The sequence below is a fragment of the Rhodamnia argentea genome, chromosome 6 (genome assembly GCF_020921035.1).
Source record: "Rhodamnia argentea isolate NSW1041297 chromosome 6, ASM2092103v1, whole genome shotgun sequence".
In the NCBI taxonomy this organism is placed as follows: Eukaryota; Viridiplantae; Streptophyta; class Magnoliopsida; order Myrtales; family Myrtaceae; genus Rhodamnia; species Rhodamnia argentea.
The window spans coordinates 18,448,227-18,473,952 of record NC_063155.1 but is presented as its reverse complement, the minus strand read 5'-3'; the positions used below and the strand labels follow the sequence as shown (position 1 = coordinate 18,473,952).

General features: G+C 38.4%; 1 protein-coding gene and 1 pseudogene across 1 annotated transcript in view; both read left to right on the top strand.

Moving 5' to 3' along the window:
- LOC115751677 (protein BONZAI 3-like) overlaps positions 1–25,726 on the top strand; it is a 1,030,407-nt gene that overhangs the window by 916,416 nt on the left and 88,265 nt on the right. The window lies entirely within an intron of this gene.
- On the top strand, positions 11,768–21,184 carry LOC115732232 (annotated as a pseudogene).

Below are 25,726 nucleotides of genomic sequence, written 5' to 3'. Positions count from 1 at the left end.
AGGCGTTGATTCGTTCGTAGGGTCCTACGAGTCAATTACATATTGATATATAAATATCTCAATCACATGCAGCTCACCTGCTGAAAATCACACGGTATGCAATACCCAACATAATATGCCACACATAACAACCCATAGACATCATGTCAACCGCACACGTAGACACCACACGTGGTTCAATTATTAACGGCCATCCGGCCCAATTGCACACGACTGGTGTGACTTTACACTACGACCGGCGGTGTCTCCTGGCGGGACCAGGCTTCGTCCCTTACTTCCGGCGACGGCATCCGATAACCCGTGTGACTCGTACGACCGGCACGACACGGCACTATCGGGAATCCCCGTAGGGGCTTCGGTCCGTCACAAGCTGCGACCGGCATCCGTCAATCCGTGTGATCCGTACGACCGGCACGGCACGGACTGACGGACATCCGACAAGTCGTATGATTCCGTACGACCGGCACGCTGCGAACTTGCCAGGAATAATCCATCGTGTGACCACTCAAGCACACTCAGCAAATAGCCAATTTATAATCCGCATTTAGTCAAATGCTCACACAATATGCTCACACCGCAAAACTCTTGAGTAATCACGCAAATGCATATGTTGTCCATGCGACCTCGCATCCATAAATCAAGTGATCGAACTCCAACCAATCAATCAATTTAATTAGCCATCCGTCAAGGCATTTCATCAATTAATCCACATAAATTATAATCGAGCGTAGAAAAGTAATTCAATGGCAAACAATCAATCTAATCGTACGTAATTAAATTCGGATCATCAATCAGTCATACGCACATCCTTGATCTATTATTCGCTCGTGATCAGACAAAGCCAATCAATCAATCAATTATTCGGTCCAAACTAGCCATAGTCAAATTACCTAATTAATTAGGGCCATTTAACCTAAACCGAGTCTCTAGCCTAAACCGGCCCTAATTAATTTACCTAAATACGTTCATAATCTAATTAAACTAATCCAAACGTAATTAACAACTTAGCCAAGGATTAGAGGTCGACTCACCGTTAATTGCACGAGTTTGGGCCAACGGCGATCCTCGGAAAAATTCCTCGGCACGAACTTTGGGGCTCGAACAGATCGCGAACTAAAATCCTCGAACTATGGGCCCAACTACTGATTTAATGAGTCCACGGGCCTAATATAAGGCCCAACTTTGTCCCCAAATTAATTGGGCCTCAGCCCAGCTCATGGGCCCACAGATTTGGGCTCAACAGACCCGGCCCAGTCCAAAAACAGGGTATTCTCTTGCAGAACAGAGCAGAGCACGGCTGGGAGGGGCTGTTCCGGGGAGTTTAAGGGCTATGGGTGGCTTCGGGATAGGTGGTGGAGGTGCACGGTGGTCGGAGGGAGATGTTGGTGGCCGGTGGTGGCTCACGGTGGCCGGAGGTGGCACCGGGAGCAGCAAACAGCTGCTGCAACCACAGAATACAGCAGGGAAAACTGAAACAGGGGAGGAGGTCGGGGTCTGTTTTGGGGCTCCGGCGGCGACGGCACGTCGCGGGGCTTTTGGAAAAGGTTTAAAGGGGTTTTGGGGAGTGTTTTGTGGCCGGAGGTGGGCGGAGAAGGGCGGCGTGGCGGCGGATAGGGGCTGCGAACAGAACCGGGTGTAACAGAAGTCAAAACAGGGCAACAGAGGAGTCCGGCGGTTCTGGGGCTTTTCCGGGCCATCCGGGGGTGGCTGGGCGAGCTGGGGTGGCTGAGTGACGTCTAAGGACGGCTGAGGGTGGTCGGAGGCAGTGGCGGTGTCGGGACTTGTGCAAAACAGAAGCGAAGAAGCAGCTGCAGCACAGGTCCGGCGAAAACAGGGCAGTTCGCGAAGCCCTTTTGCAGCGGGCTTTCCGGCGAATCTGGCGGTGCGGCGGCGGTCCGATCACTTCGAGGTGGTTCTATGGATGTTGTAGTATGGTGGGGTGGTCGGTTTCCGTGAGGTTTGTGGCTGAGAAATGAAGAAATGAAAGGAGGAAAAAGAGCTGGAGCAAGTCGGTGGAAATGAGGGGTGTACGTGTGAGGAGAAGAGAGAAAACGAGAGAGAATTCTAGAGGGCTGACTAAGGGCTGAGCTGGTCACGTGGGGTCCACTAATTTAATGTCTTTGTCCATTAGTTCATAAAACCCTAGGGGCATTTTCATAATTTCACACTTTGGCCGAGGGTATTTTGGTAATTTCGCACCCTAGGCAATTCGGCCGTCCGGAAACCCGACGGAGGGCTATTTAATCCGAACTTGAGTCCATTTAGCCCGAACAAGGGTTAATGTGAAATTTCTAATTTTAGGGCGCGATTACTCGTTCAATCGAGATTCGAGCAACGATCCCGAGAATTTCCAATTTCCAATTCCTAATTCCTTAATATCCAATCTTGAGCACCAAACTAAAATTTTCTAATCATTCCATAGACTAGATTTCGCTATTACGATTGCCAAATTTTCGGGGTGTCACAGCCGGTACTAACATGGATAATTTATAATTAATATTAAAATATTTTTCTTATTTTTTATTTTTAGTAAATTTTTTCTGTCTCTTTTTTTTTTTTTTCAGTTTGGATCGGCAGAAGACCGCCGTTGTGGACCGTTTGAGGCTTCTTTGGTGCTTCATCCTCATTCATATTTCCATGAGCGCCATTATGGACTGTTCGATTGTTTTTCTAAATGCATGCAAGTAATCTGTGAATGCAATTGTGTCAAATAGCTCCCAACTCTAAAATACCATGTTCATTTCCAAGACACAAATGCACTAAAAGAACTCAACAACTTATGATAATCAATATATGATAAGATTGCGTAGTAAATTGTTATTAATAAATATGTAAATAAATTTAACATTTTGGGTGGTGAAACACAAACGATGGGATGATAAATCACCTAAGCAAAGGTGGATCGCTGCCACATAGCACAAACACTCAAAAAATTTTAAGCAGGACATTTGCTGATTGGCTTTGGGTGGAGAATGAGAGTTTTTTTCAATTGCGATTTTCTTGTTCCTTTTACTACGAGTGCAGCCTATTAAAAAAATTATTTACTACACAACCTATGTTTCGAGTCCATTATGATCAACCCTTTTGTTCTCGCGATTTAGATCTCGCCAGAAATTAATGTCATTACAATACTCTAGAGGACTTTTCTGAATATTGGTTTCTGATAATTCATGGGCATAAGCATAAAGAGCTAGTTACGAGAGGGCCTATAAAAGATCTTATAAACGTTACTAACTGGTTAAGCGACGTCTTCGACGTCTAAATGGGTGGCCGTGATCCATAATAGTTTGTACGCAGTTTGTGAAATTTAAACAGATAACTTCCAATCCCGATTAGGGAATCCCGTGATGTCCCAACCAATTGCACCAATCTTCAAGCACTGTATGAAAGAAGACCATGGAGATAAGGAAAAAATTATCGACTTGAGTATAATCATTTTTTTTTTGGGTCATTTTTAAGGTTTCATGACACAACTGACCAAAAACTTAAGGCAGAGACAATTTTGATTCTTGACGTGGACGTGAACTGAATCATAGACTTTGTGGACCATTCAAGATTAGATTGAAACTCTTAAAAGAAAGATTGTTGATAAATTCAATGAAGAGAAGTGATAACCAGAGGTAATCCTTTTTTGTCTCCCATTAAATATGACCCCAAAGAAGATTGAAATTCACAAGTTGTGTCTGTTGGGCTTGGCACAAAACGTAGTTAAGTAGTTCCAAATTGCAACAAATGACTGATTCCAGGAGATTTCTGCATGTTTGATGTTCTCTCTCTCTCTCTCCCCCCAAATTCGAGCTTGCTTAAAGGTTTCTGAACCTTGATCAATGGATTCTTGCAAATTGGGAGGATCAGAACTTACATTCAATGGCTTGGATCCCACATGGATTGAAAATATTTCCTTAGCGCATCACTTTGTGACCGTTCAACATTTGACGTGAGTTTTCTATGTGTAGCAAAGTACACAATTGCCATTGGATAAGGACTTCACGAGTGCCATAACTTTTGTATGACGTTTATTTGAGTGCCATAACATTTTTTTTTAATCACTTAAGTGCCATGGCTTCTAAAAAATATTCATTTGAGTGCCATAACTTTCAATCGATTACTTAAGAGTAAATTTTATTTTTAAACGTTCATCCAAGTGCCGAAAATCCGACGTGGCATTGCACTTGTGATAAACGTTTTTAAAAGGTTATGGCACTCAAGCGATCAATTGAAAAGTTATGTGACACTGAAGTGATCGAAAAAAAAAAAAGTTATGACACTTAAATGAGCGCCGTATATAAGTAAGGGCACTCAAGTGATTGCAAAAAACAAAAGTTATGCACTTAAGTGAGCGTTGTACGAAAGTTATGATACTTGTGATTTACTTATCCCATAATTTATCTGTCTATGTTTTGTCGGACTCTATTATGCAAACCCATTCCTTTTGTTTGTTCTTATTTCTCTTCAGTTTTCATGTGAATGATGCCAATGGAACTCTGGAAAATAAAAAGTGAATGCACTGGACGATCTTATGTTTGCATAGGAATTCGAATGTTAAACGGCAGTTAAGTCATCATGGCTTGCAAATACCCACTCGGGACGGCATCTCCACCAGCGGGCCGCCTCCGTTTGCTCGACATCACTTGGTTTCCCGTTGTCGCCAATTTGGTGCCGTGCTCTGCGGACGGAGTGGTTTCTCCGCTACAATTGGAGGTGGTCGACGAAAGTTCATCGGTGCAAAAAATGACAAAATTCTTATGTCTAGAGCTAGTAACAGAATTGAAAAAGAAGCGCGAAGGAGAAATTTAAGAGGATCGAAATGAAGAATGAAGGTTGAGTGCCCGAAACGCTATTGCACGCCGGTGCTTCGGTTCAAGCCAGAATATAGTTGGACCAACACCCACACACACACAGAGAGAGAGAGAGAGAAAAGGAGAGGGGGGTGCTTTGGATCTAAATTTCATTTATTTCGTGAAAAATGAATGATTTGAAACATTTTTTTTAAATAATTTGTATCTCTTACAATATTGAATAAATAGAAAATCTTTTCGTGATCATGAAAATATTCAGACATAAATTATTCTCGATAATGAAAACCTGTCTCATTGACTAATTATTTTAGCCAATACAAGTAATAAATTTTAAGAAAATATATTGCAGTTGCTCTATTTTTCGCAAAAACTTGCTCGTTTTCTGTAGAATTCCTTCATGTAGCACGCCCCCAGCTTTCCAATATTCACGGATCGCGCTATCATCTCCCTTACACTGTGTGAGACATATCAAGGAAGTGAACTAGTTGATTGAAGGTAGTCTATAGTTTAGTTGCTTTGTAGATCATTTATTGATTGAAGGTAGTCTATAGGTTTTGGGCTTGGCCCAAGACCTAACAGACCTTGATCGTTGCTTTGTGTCTTCTAAAATCATATGATCAATGCTCTCTGTCTGATTTTCAATTGTTGTTTCCCTTGTATAATTTTTCACTGTTATTTTCTGTATGCGTTTGTAATCTCTGATATGCTTCATGATGACGTCGCTTTGGTTTTCCTCTTCTCTTTGATAAGATCATTTCGATTTCTGATTTTGAAATAATTGATTTTATTTTTCTAACTTCTTTTAAAGTGAAAGCGACATGTTAGCTTAACAGGCAAGTGTCGTCTGCCACGCAAACTTCTTGGGAAGATCATAGTAGCCAATTCTATCGGTCGAGGAAGACTACGGACCTTTCTTGCTTTTTGGGACATTTGAAAAGTTAAATCATTTATATCAGTTAAATCATTTATATCTGTTCAATTTACTTACATTATATTTTTTTCCCAGCTTCGGCCTGCCGGTGATACGAGAACTTCAAATGGTGCTCCAACACACCGTTGCCCACTGGGCCCAACGCTCTTTATTAACAAACTTGTAATGTCTTAGTCGAAATAACATGGTCAATGTAACAAAAGATAAAAAGAAGTGACTCATGCCCTCGAGAACGAAGAAAGAAAGACAGACAGACGTTGAGACCGTGGCCATCAACGAGTCGGACAGGCTTTGGTTTGAAAATGTTTTGGTCGATCGAGATAAATTTATTAATTGCAAGTTGTAGGTTGATTTTGACCCAAAAAAAAAAGTTGTAGGTTGATAAAGTTGTCGATTTTTTTTTCAATTATTTAATGGACAAGTCGGACAGAACCACGTGACGAGTCCTGTCGTCGTCATTTCCCACTAATATTGTACATTTCTGAACAATTAACATGGGTATTTGTTGGACCCCAAACCAAAAAAAAAAAAAGGGGGCATTTGGAGTGCATGTGAGGGAGAGAGAGAGAGAGTTTGGAAAAATGCCAAAGTAGGGTTTCTTGAGAACAACACATTGACCTGTTGACTGCCAGTCCACTAAAGCCGGGGTCAGTATTTGATCTAGGAACAGCTTTTGACTAAATCTGTGCTCGCTCAAGTAAAAAAGTTGGTTTTATAATGGAGCCAACACCCTCCTCTACGAGCAACGTGCGCTTTTTTACATAAAATTTTCTCTAACAAGAAGTTGATTTGCAAAGTGGATAAAAAAGGGGTTTTGTTTGTATTTGGCATGGACACACATGCCCAAGACAATGGGTTACCCTATTTATAAGGAAAACATGCTCAACTAACCATTACTAACATTTCGAATGACTACTTTCTTAACCGTTGAGATTTATATGACTTTGAAAAAATTGATCCGACACACGTTGAATTGGGTTGGCAAATTCAAATTTGAACTGCAGAGCTAGGTAACGTGACAAATTTGGCTGAATGTCTAGCTAGCCGGATAATTGATGGGTATCTAGACCTGTTATCAGAAGCGTTAGGTCTTCTTTAACCTAATCAATATCTTAATCGCAAGTTGGAGAGAACCACGTGTTAAGTTCTGTCACATTATTTCCCTCCAAGAATATACATTTCTCCCCTCATCAATATCTTAATCGCAAGTTGGTTCCTTGATGAACAATGAACATGGGTATTTGTGTTGCATGTGTGAGAGAGAGAGAAGACTTTGGACAAATTCCGAGGCAGGGTTTCTTGAGAACAACTGCAACCACGTGCTTGCTCTTTAGGCACATTGGTCTTTACATATTCTCGGCAAAGATATGTGTTTTCCTCTCTCTCTCATCGGCCCATTGCAAGAATTGAGCAAAGAATCCTTTCGTCCTCCAGTCGTTCAAGTCGAAGCTGAAGGTATTAAAACATCTTCCTCCATTATATTTTCTCGCAGTGTCCACTTGTTTTTGCCTTGTGCTGATATGTCTACTTATATTCTAGTGTTGTCAGGACTGACTTGACCTGCATTGCCCTTCATCCATCTTGCACCTAAGTCAGAAGTGAAACCACGAATTCTCAACTCCTCTTGCATTACAGTGAAACCACTCCTGGTATGTGTGTCATTGTATATCTACTTTTCATGTGCTATTAGGGATCTACTGATATGTCTTCTTATATTATAGTATTATCAGGATTGGTTTTGGCCTGCATTGCCCTTCATCCATCTTGCACCCTAGTCAAAGGTGAAGCCAAGAAATTTCAGTTCTTCTTGCATTATGGAAAGAATATATATTCTTTTCGTGTGCTATCAGGGTGCTGCTAATATGTCTTCTAATATTCTGGTGTTATCAAGACTAGTTTCGGCTTGCACTGCTCTTCATCCGTATTGCATACAAGTTAGAAGTGAAGCCAAGAACTGTCAGTTCCTCTTGCATTACAGTGAAGCCACAGTTGGTATATGTGTTATTGAATATCTACTTTTAGTGTCCTAATCGCTTGTTTCACTTTCACCCTCTTTGTTTGGTAATCTTTTGCATCCTCATATATATATATATATATATATATATATATGTGTGTGTGTGTGTGTGCGTGGATATATAATGCTATCAGTACTTGTTTCACTTTTAACCTCTTTGTTTTTTAACCTGCTTCCATTGATTTCACCCTCAAAAACCCAAAAGGAAAGAAAAAAGTAAGAAGAAACAAAATAGGTGAAATGACTGCAACACAACCTTATTTCAAAGGCACCGGTATTTGTCTCTTTAAGCTTTTATGTGTCACTAATTTACTTAAGGTGAAACTGTTGTAATATTTTAAAGACCAAAAAGCTACAAAAGAGAGTTAAAAAAATATGTTTTTTGTTGATTTAGAAAACAAAATAAATGAAATTATATTCACACTGGGAAATAGTGTAATTATGAAAACTTGTGAATGTTGCGGAAGAATACTTTTCATGCAAACTTGAGAGAAGACTAGATTAAACAAATTGAATGTTGACCATTGTGCCAAATTTTAAAACCATTATTGTCATTTTCTGATCTCAAAATTATCATTATGTATATTGCTTCTTACTTCACTTTTTATATTCAAATCGGTCGGTAGAAACAATTGCACCAGTTGAATGTGAGGAATCACATACCGGCCCTACCCCGCTTATATTGCTTTCGAAATATTACCTACAATCATAGACCGAAATGGTCGACGAAAAGTCATCCGTTCTTTTTTCCATGAAATGTGGGTATGTGAAAATCATCAATGACGGGCTCTCACCTTAGGTTCATATAACTATACATAAAATAAATAAATAAATAAATCAACGGACGATTTCGCTCATAACTTACTAAAATTCCATCTGCTTTGTTCAAAGTTAAGCGCAAGTATCGTATGGTATTGGACATAGTTGTTTTAAGCCTTCTTTGTCGTTCTACTAATCGAGAGGATCCAACACAAATAATCATTTTCAAATATGTGGAGGGAGAAAGGGAGGGAGGGAGAGAGAGAGTCCTATACAAAAACATGCTAACACAAATCGTACCTTATATCTTGTCATCTTAACTTAACTTTTAGGTCCCTATTGTTTTCTTCCCCTGTAGTGTTCACTTGTTGTTGTGTTATGTTGATATGTCCGCTTATATTCTAATGTTATTAGAATTGGTTTTGGCTTGCATTGCCATTCATCCATCTTGCACACAAGTCTAAAGTGAAGCCAAGAAATCTCAGTTCCTCTTCCATTACAGTGAAGCCACTCCTAGTATGTGTGTCATCATATATCTACCTTTCGTGTGCTATCGGCATTATACTAATATCTCCGCTTATATTCCGATGCTATCAGGATTGGTGTTGGTATGCATCACCCTTCATCCATCTTGCAGCAAGTCAAAACCCAAGAAATCTCGTTTCCCCTTGCATCCTTACAGTGAACCACTCCTAGTCAGAACTCAAGATTGATTTACAATGAGGCATCCATTAGCTTTTTATTGTTAAACACAAGGTAATTAACAAATAAATTAATTTTATAGTGCACACTAGGGTAAGAAAATGTAAATGGCAATAAACAAATTATTACTTATGCCCTTTCGATTATGTTTAGTAAGCGAGGAAGGGAAAATTAATTAAAACTCGTCCTTGTTAGATGGGAAGGGCCGGAGGAAACCTAGGCTTTGGGACCAGACCGCACCATAATTTTCACGAAGCCTGATCATCAGAGAATAATGCCTTTTGGTTGAGTTGAGGAAAATAATTCAAAGCATCCTATTTCAACAATTAATTCAATATTTAGTTATTCTAACAATTGAGTTCCTGATCATCATTTTTATCTCTGCTGCTGTAAATACATGATTTATTTGCTGGATATGGCCCAACAGTTAAGTGAGAACTTCAAATGACACTCCAACCCCATCGTGGCCACTGGGCACCAATTCTCTTTGTTAATAACTTGCTATATCCAAGTCCAACATAGCAAGCTCAATGGGAATAAGAAAAGAAAAGAAAAGTGTCGTCTCTTCTGACCCAACGAGAATGAAGAAAGAAAGAAAGAAAGAAAGACGATGAGGTCGGAGTCGTTGACTAATCGGAAACGACCGACTCCATCTGGGCTGGGGTTGAAACGATGTCTTCACGGGATCATGACACCTGGTGATATTTGTCCCTCTTTTTCATTTCCGTGCATCATTTCTCAACCAATCAATTTCTTAATGGCAAGTTGCGTATTGATAAAGTTAGGTCCTTTCGTTGCATTATTTTTCTGTCTTTGTCCGATGTTCATTTGCAAATATTTATCTAGACAAGTTGGACAGAACCGCGTGATGAAATCTGTCCTCTTCATTTCACCCTGGCATTATAGATTTCTCAACTGATTAATTTCTTAATTGCAAGTCCTTTGTCGATGAACAATGAACATGAGTATCGGTGTTGCATTAGAGAGAGAGAGAGAGAGATTGAACATTGTGAAAAATGGCCTTGCACAATTCTATTACTATTAAGATGAATAGAATAATAGTTACATCAATCTAAGTGAAGTAGCATTTGGGGACCAAGCTTACAAATTTAAAAGCATTACAAAACTTAATCCATCGTGGTTTAGAAAGAAGACGGGAGAAGCAGTGGCAATAGTGAGAAACAAAGGTGAAGAGAAAAGATGAGAGAGAAAAGAGCAGCATGAATTGGGGATTGACCTTGTTTATGATCATAAACTGATAATATTAAGTCAAATGGTAACAAAACGTGCGTGTCAACCTATATAGGGGGCAGAAATAGCACCACATTCTTTCCTTTGTTTTAAATTAGATTATAGTATCAGAACGTTTACCTGGTGCAATGTTGTCCTTTACTTTAGAATTTCACCCATTTTGATGCAGCCATTTTCAAAAACATTTCCTTTAATTTATAGGGGGCATGGTATCTGCTGTGCTCTAAGAATTGTTTGTAACCTCTCGCATGTTCAAATCCAAGTGGTGGATAGTACAAACACATTTTGCATACATCGTCCCGATGTCTTTTCTTTCTTTCTGTTGCGCGGAACAAGCGATCGAACAATAAATAGACAGAACAAGAAAATAAATCGGACACCAGATGTACGTGGTTCGGTCGTAGAGACCTACGTCCACGGGGAGAGCAGCAACGAATTCCACTATAGAACGAGCGATACACGGAGATTACAGAATCACACTCGAGTAACTCAAACACTCTCGGTGTTTCCCAAACCCCAATTACATCCAATAACGCACACAGTGTTTGGCCCCCAATTCCTAGCGATATTCTCGCAAAGGAATTAACACAAATCTAACCTCAAGATTTAATCGGCTTCGACACTTGAATTCTTGATGTAATTCCACGAACAAAACCCACGAATGAAACCCTTGCAAAGCACTCAATGAATGGCTCTTTAGGACTCTCTTTCAAAAGTCATTTGTAAAGCAAACTTGAGAAGCATTTTATATTAAACCCACCACCAAAGAGTGTGCAGATTTCCACCGTGAAAATAAGGACAACAAAGTCTCAAACTTGGACTTTCTTACTCCTGCATGCAACTTTTTCAACAACCAAGAAAGCAAATCTTATCTTTTCTTCTTTGTCGTTGTCTTCAAGGAGTCCACTTTGAACCAAATATCCTCATTATTTGGCCAAAGTCAAAGATTGCACTTTTCCCTTTTCTCATCCTTTCACGTGAACACATATCCACCGGCAAATATATGTGCCAATCTTTTTTTCGTTCTTTCACGTGCTGGAGCATCCACACATTACATCGTCGGATTTCGTTCGAACTCAAAACTCGAGACATATATTTTAACACTTTCTTTGATATCTTCTTTTTCCTCATTCTGATTGCTGATAGTCCTCATCTCTCTTTTTATTTACATTGCTCTTGCTTCCGCACAATCAAAGCACCCTCTCTCTTCGTAGCTTTATCACTTTGCTCTTCCTTTCTATTCATAGTGATTGGTTTTGTTCTCTGTTCAGTTTCCTTCGCACCCATTTGTTTAAGCAAAAAAAAGGAGAAATGGCTGGCGCTTTTGTTACCGCCATCGCTGCAAATCTAGTGTCGAAACTCAATGAGTATCTGATTTCTCCCGTTGGAAGTCAATTTGGGTACGTGCTGTGCTACAAGAGTTACATCGAAGATCTGAAAAATAAAGTCAAGGAGCTGGAGATTGAAAGGGAAAGGGTGCAGCACTTGGTCGATGAAGCCAGCTATGATGGAAAACCTATATACACTGATGTTAAGGATTGGCTTGAGAGTGTGATGGAGGAGGCTGAGGAAGCAGAAATTCTGTTAAAACATGGCGAAAGTGCAAAGAACTCTTGTTTCCATGGGTGGCTTCTTCACCCCATGGTGCAGAGAGGACCAGATCATTGTTCTTGATTTGTGCTCTAGTCTCTGGGAATATTCCCTTGAGGGATTCCCTCATCTACTGCATGGGTTTGGGTTTATTTAAAAATTACAGCAAAACCATCGAAAATGCTAGAGATAGGTTGATTATGGATCTGCATAGCTTGCAAGACTCTTCTTTGTTACTAGATAGTGATAACAAGGAAGAGTTCAGAATGCATGATATATTTGTTGATGTAGCCATCTCTATTGCGTCCGAGGAATGGAATGCATTGGTCGGGAAGGAGGATTATGGGTTTAGAGAATGGTCAGAGGATGAGCTCAGAAAATGCACGGCGATGTCCTTCCCTTGGGTGGGCATTGATGAGCTTCCTGAAAAGTTGGATTGCTCCAACTTGAGGATGCTTCTGTTACTCGAACACAGTCCGTCTCTCAAAATTCCCGAGTCATTTTTTGAATCTATGGAGAAGCTCCAAGTCTTGAACTTAACTGGCTTATCTTTCACCACTCTACCTTCGTCGATTGCATTCCTTATAAACCTCAAGTCTCTATGTCTTGACCGCTGCCATCTAGGGAATGTGACTATTCTTGGAATGCTGAAAGGATTGGAGTTCCTAAGTTTTGCGGGATCTACAATCATTTGGCTGCCCAAAGAAATAGGTGAACTAACAAAATTGAGATTTTTGGACTTGACAGGGTGTGTCGGGCTTAAAGTTATCGAACCTGGTGTGCTCGAAAGATTGGTTAACATGGAAGAACTGTATATGGGAGACAGTTTTGATCATTGGGAGGCCGAGGATGAAGCACCAAGAAGCAATGCTAGCCTAGCTGTGTTGAAGAACATGAAAAAGTTGAGCACTTTGTATGTTGCCATTCCTGACTACTCCTATTTATCGAGAGACCTACCATTTGAGAGACTGATCAATTATAGAATACAAATTGGGGACATTTTGGATTGGTCAGGTGAAAACAAGGAATCCAGAACTTTAAAGCTCAAGCTGGATTCAGGCCATCTTCTTATGGAAGAGTGGATGTAGAGAACGCAAGATCTCCACTTGGTTGGATTGCAAGATGGCAACGATAGCATTCACAATTTGGCCATTGGAGGTTTCCAGGAATTGAAGCATCTTCACGTACAAAATATTCCCACACTTCGGTATGTTGTTCCCTCAAGTGAGGGTGTCCATCGCACCATATTTACAAGATTAGAATCATTGATTCTCAAGAATTTGAACAACTTGGAGAAGGTTTGTTGCGGCTATCTTGCTCCAGAATCCTTCAGAAAACTAAATCTCTTGAAAGTGGATAACTGCGGTGAAATCAAACATTTGTTTCCTTCGTCTATGAAGAGAATAATGTCGCAGCTTGAAGATATTGAAATATGCAGATGCCCCTTGATGCAGCAAATTGTTTTCAATGCTGAGGCAAATGAAGACGGAGATGAATTAGGTGATGATACCGAAGTGAAGTTATGCAATTTGCGTATCTTGACATTACGAAACTTGCCAGCGATGATGAACTTCTGTAAAATCGCAAACCATTCCGTCAATTTCTTTGACACACAACAGGTATATAATTTTTTTGTTGTTGATATTTTGTGCATGGATATGTGAGAGAATAGTATGTTAGAAATTAAACCAAATTCATGTATATCGAGGCTATTGTTGATGAACTTCCAAGACGCATGTACCAGCTTGTGCATGTACCGAGACCTATCTTTATTAGTTGAGTGTTTCAAGAGTCTTGTTGTATTTCAATGCGTAGTAAATGCTATGTATGTACATCATATCTGTTCACGTATCTAGTGTAAATCAAGAGTTGTGTTTTTAACTTATAAATAGGCGTGTCTTGTACCCATTTCGGTGTGGGTGAATCGATTATGAATACAGTATATTGAAAAGCCACATTTCGTCTCATCTTCCTTGTGTGAACAAAGTTCCTTTGTAAGTGCTTGTTGAGTGCCCCACGATCGATTTCTCCCAACAAATTGGTATCAGAGCTTTACGGTTTCATGATTATGGCATCAACAACCAAACTTCCTTTTCAGTATCCAGTCTTCACCAAAGAAAACTATGGCAAGTGGGCTTCCGGAATGAAAGCCATACTAGGCGCCCATAGTGTGTGGGATCTCGTCAACAATGGCTATGATGAGCCGGATGAAGATGTTGCGTTGACTCAAACTCGGAGGAATGCGTTGGAGAAGACTCGTTCAAAAGATCAACTCGCGTTGTTAATCATCTTTCAAGTCTTGGATGATTCCATGTTCGAAAAAGTCTCGAATGCTACTACATCCAAGGAGGCATGGGAGATTCTTCAAGCCACGCACCAAGGTGTTGAGAAAGTAAAGAAGATTCGTCTTCAAACTTTGAGAGGCGAATTCAAGGTAATTCGTATGAAAGAATCTGAGTCGATTTCTGATTATTTCACAAGAATTTTAGCTATTGTGAATCAGATGAAAATGAATGGCGAAGATGTTCCCGATGTTCGTGTTGTCGAAAAAATCCTACGGTCATTGGATAAGAAGTTCGACCACATCGTCGTCGCTATTGAGGAATCAAAAGATGTCGATTCTATGACGGTTGATGAGCTCATGGGTTCGTTACAAGCCCATGAAGAAAGATTGAAAAGAAACAAGTCTGAGCCGGTGGAGTAAGTACTCCAATCTCGATTGACTATCCGAGATGACAAAGGACAAAGAAGTGACCTTGTACAAACTCGATGGGTCAATCAAGATCGTGAACAAGGACGCGGTAGAGGCAGCTTCCAAGGAAGAGGCCGTGGACGAAGCGGAGGAAATTTCGCCCGAAGCAATGAGTACTTTCATAATCAAAGAAGTGATCGTGGAAGAGGAAGAAACACAAATGCCCAGTATGATAAATCAAAGGTTCGATGTTATCGTTGTAATAAATGTGGCCATTATGCTTATGAATGTTGGCAAAAAGAAAGTGCGGCAGCAAATGAAAAGGCGAACTTGGTGAATGATGGTGATCAAGTTCTTATGCTGGCATTTAAAGAAAATGCTGATGAAAAAAATGATACGTGGTACTTGGACACTGGAGCAAGTAACCACATGTGCGGTCGAAAGGAGATGTTCGTCGAAATGGATGAGATAGTAAAAAGAAAAGTCTCGTTCGGTGATAATTCTAAAATTCTCGTCGAAGGGAAAGGTACGATTCTAATTCGTCTGAAGAATGGAACACGTCGGTTTATTACTAACGTGTATTATGTACCGAAGATGTCGAGCAATATTTTAAGTTTGGGACAGCTTCTTGAGAAAGGATTTACTGTCCGGATGAAAAATCTATGTCTTATGTTGAGATATCGCAATAATAAGTTGATTGCGAATGTAAAGATGTCGAAGAATAGGATGTTCACTCTGAACATCAAAGATGAAATGTCTACATGCCTTCAAGCATGTGTAGACAATCCTTCGTGGTTATGGCACTTGAGGTTCGGCCATCTCAATTTCGGCGGACTCAATATGCTTTCTCACAAGAAGATGGTGTATGGCTTACAGCATATTGATCATCCCGATCAATTATGTGAAGGGTGTGTTATTGGCAAGCATTCCAGAACCAGCTTTCCGAAGGAGTCGACGTATCGAGCGAAGAAGCCACTAGAGCTGATTCATTCTGATGTATGTGGTCCGATCACTCCTCGGTCATACGGTAATCATCGATACTTTGTTACATTTATTGATGATTTTACTCGAAAGACTTGGGTGTTTTTCTTGAAAGAAAAATCGGAAGTGTTTGATACGTTTAAGCACTTCAAGAAAATGGTTGAAAAGGAGAGTGGTTATTTTATCAAGTCTTTAAGAACCGATCGTGGAGGAGAATTTACTTCTAGAGAATTCAATCAATTTTGTGATTACCATGGTATTCGACGTTTCTTAACGGCGCCATACTCTCCACAACAAAATGGTGTGACCGAGCGAAAGAACAGAACCATTCTCGACATGGTTCGTAGTATGTTGAAAAGCAAAAATTTGTCAAAGGAGCTTTGGGCCGAAGGCGTCGGATGTGCAATCTATCTGCAAAATCGATGTCCCATGCAAAGACTCGATGGTGTTACTCCCGAAGAAGCATGGATTGGGAGAAAACCTACGGTTTCTCACTTGAGAATTTTCGGGAGCATTGCTTATGCTCACGTACCTGACCAGAAAAGATCGAAGCTAGAAGACAAGAGCAAGAAGCTTATTTTTATCGGGTATGATTCCTCATCGAAAGCTTACAAATTGTTTGATCCTGTTACTTTGAAAGTATATGTAAGCAGAGATGTGAAATTCGATGAAGATGCTTTGTGGGAAGACAATCGACAAGCCGTCGAATCCGCTTGTAGTGATTACGTCGAAATAGAAGACAACTCATCGAATCCTTCATCTTCCTTTCCAACATCATTTTCAAGTCCAAGTTCATTATCGCCAACTTCTTCAAATGGTGTCGATGAACCGATACCACCAAGATCGAGAAGATTACCCGAACTTTATGAAACCACCGAAGAACTTCATCTTGTATGTCTTCTCACATATTGTGAACCACTTACTTTCGATGAAGCTGCTAAAGAAGAAAAATGGAGAAAAACCATGGATGAAGAAATAGAAGCCATCGAAAAGAATCAAACATGGGAACTCGCAGATCTTCCGAAGGACAAAAAGGCGATCGATGTCAAATGGGTGTATAAGGCCAAGAAGAACGAGAAAGGAGAAGTCACTCGTTATAAGGCCAAACTAGTCGCAAAGGGCTACAAGCAGAAAGCTGGGATCGACTATGACGAGGTGTTTGCACCTGTCATCCGAATGGAAACCATTCGACTAATGATTTCCATTGCAGCTCAAAATCGGTGGCCCATATATCAAATAGATGTCAAATCGGCATTCCTGAATGGTGTTCTTGAAGAAGAAATTTATGTCAAACAACCACTTGGGTTTGTTGTGAAAGGTCATGAAGACAAAGTGCTGAGATTGAAGAAAGCTTTGTATGGGCTTAAGCAAGCTCCAAGAGCTTGGAACTCCAGAATCGATGCTTATTTCAAGGCGAATGGCTTCGAACAATGTCCGTACGAACATGCTCTCTACTTGAAGCACGAGAAAGGTGATCTTTTATTGGCATGTTTATACGTCGATGATCTTGTCTTCATAGGAAATAATTCCGGATTGATTGACACTTTTAAAGCGTCGATGGTGAAAGAGTTTTAGATGACAAATAATGGTCTCATGAATTATTTTCTGAGTATCGAAGTAAAGCAAAATGCAGATGGGATTTTTATTTCCCGAAAAGGATATGCTGAAAATATCCTTGAGAAATTCAACATGAAAAATTGCACTTCGGTTAATACTCCGATGGATTGTGGTGCAAACCTGTCGAAGTTTGATGAAGGTGTCGATGTTGATTCGACATATTATAGAAGCTTGATTGGAAGCTTGAGGTATTTGACCTGTACGAGACCGGATATCATGTACAGTGTCAGAATTGTGAGTCGATATATGGAGACTCTGAAGACATCTCATCTTAAAGCAGCGAAGAGGATATTGCGGTACATCAAAGGTACTATCTCTCTCGGCTTGTATTATTATCAGTCTGAACTATTTCAACTCGGAGGTTATTCGGATAGTGATTATGGGGGAGATGTCGATGACCGAAAGAGCACTACGGGTTTTGTATTTTATCTAGGTGAAACTGCTTTTACATGGTTATCCAAGAAACAATCCAATATTACTCTGTCGACATGTGAAGCGGAGTATGTTGCTACATCATCATGTGTGTGTCATACGATATGGTTGAGAAAGTTGCTAAAAGAAATCCATATGGAGCAAAAGGATGCAACGGAAATTTTTGTTGATAATGTTTCTGCCATTGCTTTGACAAAGAATCCAGTTTTTCATGAGAGGAGCAAGCATATCGATGTTTGATATCATTTTATTCGAGAACAAGTCAGCGACAAACAAATCGAAGTTGTGCATGTGAAGACCGGTGATCAAGTCGTAGATATTTTTACGAAACCTCTCAAGATCGAAGTGTTTCGGAAATTCAGAAGTTTACTTGGAATGATCGACGGAAGAGAATTTGGTTTAAGGGGGAGTGTCATAAATTAAACCAAATTCATGGACATCAAGGCTATTGTTGATGAACTTCCAAGACGCGTGTACCAGCTTGTGCATGTACCGAGACGTTTCTTTATTAGTTGAGTGTTTCAAGAGTCTTGTTGTATTTCAATGCGTTGTAAATGCTATGTATATACATCATATCTGTTCATGTATCTAGTGTAGATCAAGAGTCGTGTTTTTAACCTATAAATAGGCGTGTCTTATAACCATTTCAGTGTAGGTGAATCGATTATGAATACAGTATATTGAAAAGCCACATTTTGTCTCATCTTCCTTGTGTGAACAAAGTTCCTTTGTGAGTGCTTGTTGAGTGCCCCACAGTTGATTTCTCCCAACATAGTAGGACGTAGAAAAATTGGATAATTTTTTTTATATTTTGTTTTGAAGAATAATTAAGACAAACAATAATTTACTTATGCAAAATAGAATTCCTATGTAATATTTGAATACATAAAACATTGATGAATTAGTTAATTGGATCTCACTCAATTTGTTTTGTGTTATCAACATAGTTAAAGAAGCACCGTACAATTTATAGATTTCATATATAATCTAGAAGTTTATCATTGCTTAATGGTAAAACCAAACATGTATACACAAACATATAGAGATATATTCATAAGTTGAAGGACATATATGGGCCTATATAATTTTTATGACCTTTCTTATTAATGGATGGACTTATGTAGAATTCTGTTATATCCGATTGAGTACAGCGAAAGAAAGACCTAAAAAGAATTCAAAAGGTGAATTTAACTACCATGATTATGTGTCATATGCTATCCATATTAATCAATTCTAAATTTGCAATATTAATTGTAAGTACATCAGTTATAGTGTAGTTGAGACGATTAAGTTGTTTTTTCTTCCCTCAATGATTGTAAAGAGTTGTGGTTGGTGAATGGACCTTTTATGAAATTGTGATGCGAAACAAAGTTCCATGATACTCTTATTTGTTAAACGACGGAACTATTATGTGACTAACTACAAATGAAAAATCAAATATACTATCTAATGGGCCAAATTATTTTCGTAACCTTGGTACATTAATGAGATGTTAGTGGTAGAGCCATCGGATGGGTGGATCGGGTCGGGTTTGGGTCGAGTAATAAATAGTCAAATCCATTTAACTTATTTTGACTCATTTCAATGCAATACAAATCTAGTGACCTATACCGTCGCTATTCATATTGCTCAAATGCTTCATTATTAAATTCAATTTAGAATAATTTTTTTTGTAAAATATATATTGCTGAAACACATCTTACAAAAAAAAATCTGGTTTTTTTAAATATTTTTTCCTTTTACTTTTTCTTTCTTTGTTTTCTTTTTTTTCTTCTACGTCTGACGATGGTCGCCGATGACCAACAATAGCTGGCGACCAATGGCCAAGGACGTGGGCAATCGGTGGCAACCGGCTAGTGACCCTTGCCGGATTATGTGCGCTGCATATGTTTAAATATCTTTTTCTGTAATAAAATATTTCTTGAAAGTATTAGTTAAAAACACATTTAACATTCATTTGTGCAATGTCGCTTTGATTTAACAATAGCTTTAACTACTCTGTCAATATAAACTGAAAAAACAAAAGCCCATTTTCAATTATTTTTCAAAATTATTTTTATCATGCGAGTAGAACCGCAAAAGCATGATGCTCGGTTAAAATCATTTGCTGAATTAGCAATTGATTTTCTTGGCTACAAAAATAAAATTTGCCACGTAAATTAGCTTTAAAGAAGCGCATCTTAAATTCTATAAATGTGCCATATATATTCAACGGAATACATAGTAGCTTAATGATAACTAAGTGTAAAGTAGATAAATTATAAAGAAGAATACGGTAAAATTCAAAAATCGCTACTCTGCTTTTTCTTCAATAATCTTGAAATCTATTGCATGAGATTATCTCCTTTACTATTATTTCAAACGCAACTCGTGTTCCTAGTTACAATCAGCATTATGAGATAATGTGGGTTTATTCACCCTTTGCAGCTAATAAAGTTACAGGATTTGGAAGTCATAACCATTGAAAGTTGTCAATTGATACGAGGAGTATTTGACCTGGAAGGAGTGACAGCCAGTGGGGAAGTCGAGATTCTATCCCGATTGAGAGAATTAACCTTGAGCGACTTACCAAGTTTGGGTCACATATGGAACAAAAATCCGCGAAGAACATTGTGTTTACGAAGCTTAAGGCCAATGAAGGTGTAAAACTGCGAAAACCCGAGGTTTCTTTTTTCTTCTTCCGTGGCTAAAGCACTCGGGCAAATAAAAGAAGTAGAAATAGCGAATTGTAGACTGATGGAGGAAATTATTGATGTGCAAGAAGAAGAATTGGAGGAAGTTGCAACCTCTGACACTTTAGAATTCCCTTTGTTAACCTCCTTGTCTCTTGAGGAAATGCCAAATCTCAGGACATTTTCTTATGGAAAGTACTTTATTCACTGTCCATCCTTGATAAGACCGACGATAGTCGGATGCCCCAAAATGATAACATTTTCTTCATTCGAAGGAAAGCAACAATCGATGACAGGTGATATAGGTTTACAACAAGCTTTTAGTTGCATCAACTCTGACTTTTCCTTGCTTGTCTTCTTCAATGAAAAGGTATGTAAGCATCTATAGTATTTTTCTGTTAACCATTCTTCTAGTTCTAGTTAGTGAAGCATTATTTAGCATCAAAAGTTCAGCAGATTGGGGTGGAAAAACTAACTTATTGTTCAGTCCCAAAGAGGCCCCCAAGTTTACGGCATGATAAAATTCTGTACCAAGTATACAAAGTTTTTACGCAGGATCATTTTCCAAACTTGGAGGAATTGGAGCTTTCGTCCATGTGCGAATTAAAGAGGATATGGCCCAATCAACTCCACGGACCGTCCTTCTCCAAACTCGAATCCATCACCGTTGGACGTTGTGAAAATCTATTACATGTTTTTCCATCAAATTCAGTCGATAGGTTGCATAGCCTCAATAAAATTGAGGTGGTCAAGTGTCCCTCCTTGGAAGCATTATTTGAACCAATAAGTCTCAGCGACGAGAAAAGGAGAAAGCCATTGGTCCTCTCTGCATTAAAAAAAATGAAGTTGATGAATCCGCCAAGGATGAGAGACATTTTGAAGAGTGACTTCAAGGTAACCTTGGTATTTCCTAGGTGGAAGTGGACATGAGCCGTTGTCATAGTTTGCCATATCTCTTCTCAAGTGCCATGGCCAGAACTCTTGATAAACTCGGGGTGCTTGATGTTTCCTGTTGCAATAACCTGCGTGGCATAATTGCAATGGAAGAAGGAAAAGAGAATGATGTAGAGACTTTGAAGTTCCGTCATTTGAGCACACTCAAGCTTGGTTACCTTGATAAGTTAATTAGTTTCAGCTTAGCGAGTTGTGCTGGTGAAGGTTTACATCCTCTATTTGATGAGAAGGTATCATATTCCAATTTATCTCATCTATTAATTTACTCTGTTTTTTATGTTTTGGCCCAAAGCAATTTTGGGTATTCAGTTTATGTCCATACATTTGTAGCTTGCATTTCCCAAGTTAGAAAAGCTACACAAGTGATTTCAACATCTACTGAACAGTTACATACTTGCCTTCTACCACATTTTGATTTAATTGTTCGATTTTTTTTTCTTTCTGTATTTGTCGTGTTTTCTTGGAGTCTATACTTTGTCAGAGAAAGTTTTGAAGTGCAAGATCCACGAAGCATTGTTCTGTGCTAATTGGTTTTTGTTTTTATATCGTCAATATCATATAATGCACAGGCTATGTTTTTTGAATTGTTCAAAGAAGCGGGAGCGTAAAAGCTATTGTGTATGTGTGTTGTAATGAGTGAAATCTAAGATAGGCCAAGATTAGAGATTTATAGCAAATATATTGTTGAAGTTATTATCCCACATCGTTTGATAATGGGTTTGATATGCTCTTTACAAGTTGGTGTGGAAGGATATTGAATTAAAGAGGAGCAAACTTAATATTGGAGCTCACACGTGAGGGGGAAATTGGTAGGATGCACGTGCGAGTTATGTTAGAGAAGTCCCACATTGGAGAATTAATGTGAGACAATAACTTCAACATATATGATGCACAAATGGATATGGTTGTCTAACTAAGGAGGGTATGGGTTATGATACTGCTCAAAGGTAATGCTTGATATATGTTAGAACAACTTAGCTTTCACCTTGAAAATAATATGACAAAATCCATTCGGGACAATAAATTTTAGGGGGTGGCATCTGCTAACCGAAAATAATTTGCATCTAGTCTTCATTTCTTTATATTCTATCAATAATGTTTATCCTCTGATGTTCCTTGCTGTTGAAATTAAAATTTTCTCTTTTTCGAGGAGAATAGAGAATCGGCTCTAATGAATTAAAATGAAACATAGCAGGTTATTTTTCCTAGTATGGAGTTGATGAAGATCTCGCACCTCAATAATATAGAGAAGATATGGCTTGATGAGCTTCCTTCAAATGCATTTAGCAAACTCAAGATGCTAATAGTGGAGTATTGTGAGAAACTTTCATCTATATTTTCATCTAATACTATCCTCACAAGATTCCAAAATCTAGAAAAGTTAACCGTGACCGATTGTGGTTCCTTAGAAGTGATATTCCAAGTTCAAGAGTTAAATATGAGCGGAGCTCATTCCACAAGTATTTTTCGATTGAGAGAATTGAATTTGGAACGACTTCCGAAAATGAAGCACGTGTGGAGGGGGCATCCTTGTGGGACTCTTATATTTGAATGCTTAAAATATTTGAAGGTTGACAAGTGTTTGAATCTCAAAAGTTTATTCCCAGTCTCTGTGGCAAAAGGTTTGACCCGACTTGAACAACTTGTAGTAAGTTATTCTTTGGTGGAGGAAATTATAGCAGAAGAAGACGGAGTAGAATGTGATCACTTCTTTCCGCGATTGACTGCCTTGATATTATATTATTTGCCGAGACTGAGGAGCTTATACAGAAATAGACATACGTCAAGATGGCCACTCTTGAAGGAATTGCGAGTGACACACTGCTACAAAATGAGGTCATCGACACTCTTTTATGGAGAAGAGGTACCATCTTTAATTTTAATTCTCTGCCTTTGTCTTCGTTGGTCTATGGTCATATCTCTCGATGCTTATTGTTCTCAATGGGAAGTTGAAATTGTCAAACAAATCTTGCTCATTTTCGTTTAGAAATTGATTTGCCCAGAAATTTGAAGGTTAATTGAAGTTTATTATTTCCGGCTCCTTTTTTATTTTGGAGGATTATATTTTAGCGATCCAAGTTGTTACTTTGGAAAAAAATTAATATTGTATTACTTTTTACATACAGTCATGCTTCTAATGAATTGCTTGTGTCTTATCTATTCCATTATGTTAATGGCATGTCTAATATGGTTGGGAATTGGGATTTGTCCATTTAATTAAATTGACCTTCCTCGTTCGCCAAAATTAAACAAACTTCAGTATGATGTTTCTTTGGCAAATTGCTCTAAATATGGAACTACATCGTCACCATGGTTGGTAACTGTCCAATACCACTTGTATCACGTTTACCCAACCGCGTGTTAGTAACTTATCAATAAGTTTGACTACTTCCAACATTTATTAACACTTCGCCAATAATTTTAACAATCTACCCACATTTACTTTTGAAGCTTACGAACATAATTCAACTAATGATAGACAATAACCAACTTTGTTTTATTCCACCAACATTTACTATTGGGATTACAACAGCTTTTGAAACTACCATTCTTAATTTGACTAGTGTGCCAACATCCGTCGCATTAACATACCAAGGAACTTTCGTCACGTACCAACTTTTTCGCTTGTTAGTTTTTGGAAAGAACAACCATTTTTTTTTTATATTTCCAAAATCATCAACTACTTTAATAATTTACCAACATTTATTCATCAACTACTTTAATAATTTACCAACATTTATTCTTGTGGCTTATTAGCGTATTTGAAATTATTAACTCTTAATTGAAATTACCTACCTTAATTTGATTGGGTACTTACATAGTTACATTCGTCACATTACATACAAACTAATTCTAGTCACTGCTGTTAAGTTTTGAAAAATACCAACATTTTTTTGCACTTCCAAGATTACCAACTACTTCAATAATCGACCAATATACTTTGAAGTCAGTAACTTTTACTTGAAATTACTGACCTTAATTTGAGTAATGTACCAATATATCCCACATAACATAACATACCTATTAACTTCAATCACTTAGCAACTTTTTATCTTGTTAGGCTTTGAAATGTACCGATTGTTCTTTATACTCCCGAAGTTACGAAAAACTTTTATAACCAACCAATATTCACTCTCAAGGCTAACCAACACCTTTGAAATTACCAACTTCAATTTTGAATTACCAACCTTAATTTGATTGATTTACAACATTCATCAAATTAACATACCAGCTGATTTTAGTCACTGATCAAATTTTTATCTTGTAGGTTTTGAAAAGTACCTTCTCATTCTTCTTCTCAGATCACCACCGACTACCAACGTCTATTCTTGTGGCTTACCAAAGCCTTTGAATTTACTAGCACTTATTGATATGACCGATCTTAATTGGATGGGTATATTAGCGAGATACGAACACGAAACTATGTTCCATTTTTAACCCCAAGGAATACTAGAAACGTCCGTTTATTTAGGTGTTATGTACTTGTAGTTTGTTCCCTAACTAATTTGACCTTTCATTCGCTATTTTAAGAATGAACAATACGTCTTAATCATTTACTCTTTTCCCATCAATTTTTTTCAAATATAATCTCTTTGTTGTTTCATTGCTTGTTCACCCACATCCCATCAATTCAATTCTTTTTTTCTTCCTTTTCTGTTTCTGCCAGTTATCAGTTCAGTTTGAATGCACTATTCTCAGAGTTACAGAAAGGTGAACCCCATCCCTTGCTTATTATATATAGTAAAATATGAGAACTGCAGTTTAGAAAACGGAGTGCAAAATAATAAGACAACATCGTACTATTGACACATATTTTCTTACAATATAAGTAACACGATTTGGTAAAACAAATAAATTTTGTTTTAAGTTGTTTTTTTTTTTTTTTAAGAACTTGTTGAAATCCATTTGTTTATTTTGCCTTTGGATTTGATTAGTTGACAATTGAAATAGCTCAAGTATCAATATTTTTGGTTGACTAATTACTTTCTTTATCCGACTCGTGAAACCACTAACCACAAACATCCCTTTTATGTGCTACTTTTATAATGGTCAAGTCTGACACTAAGAAGTTTTTCCTCCCTTTTTCTTTAAGGTAAAACGGGCTAAAAGAGATTTTCTTTTATAATGTTCATCGGTTCTCTTTCCTTTTTACCCTAATAAATGGAATGACATTTAAGTCATTGGGCCGTGGCTGTGGCAACAGCTTTGATATGGACTTTTGATGGCCTAATACAACGGATTCACACAGGTCTTTCAACCCTTAGAGCAATTGACAATAGGGAGGGAGGACGAGGATGTTGTGATGAGGCAATCTTACATGTTTGACAATCT